Here is a 3,733-nt window from a genome sequence, read left to right as displayed (position 1 = left end):
GTATACTAAAATCCATGTGAAAAAAATTGCTTCTCACTGTTCTCAGGTCAGATATTTATATGTGATTAAAAATGCGATTAATTTCGATTAATTAATTACAAAGCCTCTAATTAATTAGATTAATTTTTTTAATCGAGTCCCGGCCCTAGAAAAAACAACATAAATGTATTCTCTGAGACTTTGAAGTAATACGTTCACCTGAAATGTCTAAGAAACTGAAAATACTTGAGGTGCTCTTAAAGGAGTTGCATATATTTCTAAATAGATTCAGTGAAACTAATTGATGGTGTCTGTAGGCCGATGGAACCACGCTGCCCCAAGTCTAGATTGTTGATGGCACCTTAACAAGAAGAAGCTCTTATCTTTCATTGTACGAGTATAATGACAATAAAGGCTTATTTTCTATTCTGTTATTAATTTGATTAATTGTATTTTGAATTTTAAACCCTTTCGTAAAGGGGTATTGACAAAAATAAAATGGCATACAGTATATCATTTATCTTGTTTTTATCTCTTACCTGCTGTTTTGCAGCTGCGGTGGCACACTGTGCGCACGTTCTCCACTCTGACCCCTGAGCCTGCAACACAAACAGCCGTGAGCCTCAGAGAACACACTAACATTCATTCAAACACAACATTGGAAATAATCTGTGCTTGAATTTCTGCCAAAATGTCCAACCATGTCCTTCTCCAGAGGACAGCATGACCACGGGCAGAAGGACCTCCAGCTGCTCCAGTCTAAATACTGATATTAGTCAAAGCTTAACTTAGAAATTTATTTATCAGCTCAGATGAGCAAAGCTTTTTAAAATTACAAGATGATAATTCTCCATTCAGAAAACAAATCATTAATTCAGGGTTCCTACTAATAGGTATCATTATTTAGTTATTTCGGCATTCTTTTTAAGCGTTTATTGCAAAAATATGAATGACTAATTATGCATTTTTGGTCATACCACTGTAGTAAACCAGACAGACAAGAGACAGAGAGCTTGGTGAAATTATCTGAGCTCTGTGTGTCTCAGAGAATTATTTGGATTATGAACCCAGACACAGAGCCGTGTGTTTCCCAGAGTATCTGGAACTTGCAACATGATCAAAGCAGCAGCGTGGTTATCTCTATAGAAGCCCTGCCAGTTCACACAAATGATGGTGTGAACTGGCAGGGGTCAGACCTGCACCATGACACTGTGTCCTCACAGAGCGTGCTGATCTTACATGTGTGGCAGCGAGCCGCTCCACCGCCTCCAACCGCTCCATCACGCTCCTCATGTCCTCCCTCAGCCGGCGCAGCGCCAGCACAATCTGCTGCTGCAGCTGGGCCTCGTGCAGCCTCTCCACCCCCCCTCAGAGCATCTCCAGCCGCCACTCAGGCCGGCCTCGGCCACCACCTCTCCCCCCCCTCCCCCCCCTCCTGGGACTGCCCTGAGGAACACCACCTACACAGCAGAACAGAATATATGAAGCTCTACCATCAGTAAAATAACACAGAGTAACGGAAGGTGGGGGGGAGAAAAAGAAGTTTCGAGTGATGCAGAGATATTGACTAAATTAAAGACTTTAAATAATTACTTCAGAAATACTATTTTCACACTCATAATCAAAGAGGATTCTCTGCTCTAACAACATCCACAATTATCTGATATCCACACCAGTGATAAGTCTAGTGCCTATTTGTCAGACATGCACAGTTACAACCGTTGAATACAAACAGCTCAGAAAACATTAAGAGACCCATCCACATGTTTCTTAAATCTCAATCTACATGTATGGCAGCCATTCCATTCCAGTGTCTGTTGAATGCCAACACAGAGAAATGTAGTCAGTAGTTCATTGAGTCAAATTAACATTTATTCTATTCTAACACATACCTATAAATAGTCAAACCAGATAAACTGATAATGCTGCACTGGTCTCTAAATGTTTTCCACAGCTGTATTACTGCTTAGATTTGAGCTTTATTGATTCATTTAATATTTCAGTTTTATCTTAGTTTCTTCTTGTTTTCTTTGTTGTGATTTAGCTATGCTATATGTACAAATATGAGTTTATATTCTGAACAAAGTGCATCTCTTTAATGAAATCAGTTTATAAATTAAAGAAATTAAGAAAAACCAAACTCAACCCTTTAAATATGCTGTAAACCCTGTAGTTTGCTTACGTTCTCTCCAGTTGTGGTGTGGAGCTTCCCTTCCTGTGTCTCTGCTCCTCCGCTGGGGGCCCTTCCCGTCCTCCGCCCCCTCTCCACCCTGCCCAGCCCCCACCTGCCTCACCTCCAGACGGCCTTCCAGCTGGAGGCTCTGAACAGGACACGACTCAGAGGACACGTGGCCATTGGGAAAACCATTGGTCTTCACAACGGTCAACTGTAAACACAAAATGTGAAATATTTTATATGTTCTTATTTTTATATTTACAGATAGTGAAACTTTGAATCACTCTGCAACACTATGAGTTTGCTCTGTTCACTGCCTCAGCTGCTTCATACCTTGATGTTGCTGAGCTGCTCCACAGAGTCAACTGAGTCACAGAAGATCTCGCTCTCTGAGTCGCTGGTCAACACCACACCCTCACACACCACGCCCTCACACACTCCAGAGTCTGCAGGAAAACAAGGATTCAATGAGGAGAACACATCTGAAACAAGAGGGGCACGAGCAGTACAGTGAATAAAGGTGGAGCAGTTACTCTTCTATATTTCCCTTTTCCACTGAGAGTTTTTTATGTTTTTACTGTAGTGGCATCGGCACAACGTCGGAGGCTGAACAGCAAATAATATATCAACGTGTGAACTATAATCTATTATTGAACATGCATGTGATTACAACCTGTTTTCTATCATTGTGGGAGCAACAAGTATCTCATTGAAAGCTTTTGGTGAATAAGGAATATGCCATAAGTATGCCTGATTAATGTTCTGCAAGGTGGAGTTTTATATAACATGTAATGCGTTCTTCCATTAAACACGCCATAAACAATTCATCTCTTATTTATTTTGTTGGCTCTAAATCTTGTTATTGATTAGTCAGACTGGCTTTAGGGCTAGGCTAACATTTTCCATGTAAGACAAGAGAAACCTCATAATATACAATCCTTTATCTACGGCAGTATGTCGCCAAACAATGTAAATTAAACTGCTCTGATTTACAGAGGCATCCTTATAGCCACGTTAAAGTATAAGGGTGGAATAGCAACATGAGCACAGCTCGAACATAGTCCACCGCTGCTGTTGTTCTGAGAAATATTCACTCTGGAGTTGCAGCGATTGTCCGGTGCCTTGCTCAAGTGCACCACGGCAGAGCCACAGAGGTGAACTGGGACCTCTCCAAGTAGCAGTCCACACTCCATACTTAAATCTGGTCGGGGACTTGAATCGGAGACCCTACAGCTCACTCCAGAGTGAACCGGAGCCCCTACTGACTGAGCCACTGCCGGACAAGGTCTCTGCATTTGACCCATCCTAGTGTTAGGAGCAGTGGGCTGCCATTATGTACGGCGCCCAGGGAGCAGTGTAGGGAACGGTGCCTTGAGTCTTTCCGGGACTTGGGAACTGGTGACCTTCCAGTTGCCAATTCCCTAGGGACTTTGCCGCCACCACCACCCTACAGAGCTGGACTTCAATTATTCAACTAAACCTGGCCAGAGTATGTTATCTAAGTATGTCCACAGTAAGAAAGAACAGTTTGAAAATGGCTCTGTTTCAGCCCTCTATTTGGATTACAAAGGGTTATTT

At 42.2% G+C, this 3,733-nt stretch overlaps 1 long non-coding RNA gene across 1 annotated transcript; it reads right to left on the bottom strand.

The window, feature by feature from the left end:
• Positions 1 to 124: 124 nt before the first annotated feature.
• Positions 125 to 3,305, bottom strand: LOC104968321 (uncharacterized). Its single transcript, XR_800828.1, has 5 exons — positions 2,489 to 3,305; positions 2,162 to 2,366; positions 1,219 to 1,439; positions 519 to 578; positions 125 to 340 (listed from the first exon to the last, which is right to left on the bottom strand). It is a non-coding gene; the product is annotated as an uncharacterized lncRNA (long non-coding RNA).
• Between the last annotated feature and the right edge of the window lie 428 nt (positions 3,306 to 3,733).

The sequence above is a fragment of the Notothenia coriiceps genome, unplaced genomic scaffold, assembly GCF_000735185.1.
Source record: "Notothenia coriiceps isolate Sejong01 unplaced genomic scaffold, NC01 NC01_scaffold00038639, whole genome shotgun sequence".
NCBI lineage: Eukaryota > Metazoa > Chordata > Actinopteri > Perciformes > Nototheniidae > Notothenia > Notothenia coriiceps.
This window is presented reverse-complemented; position numbering and strand designations above follow the sequence as displayed.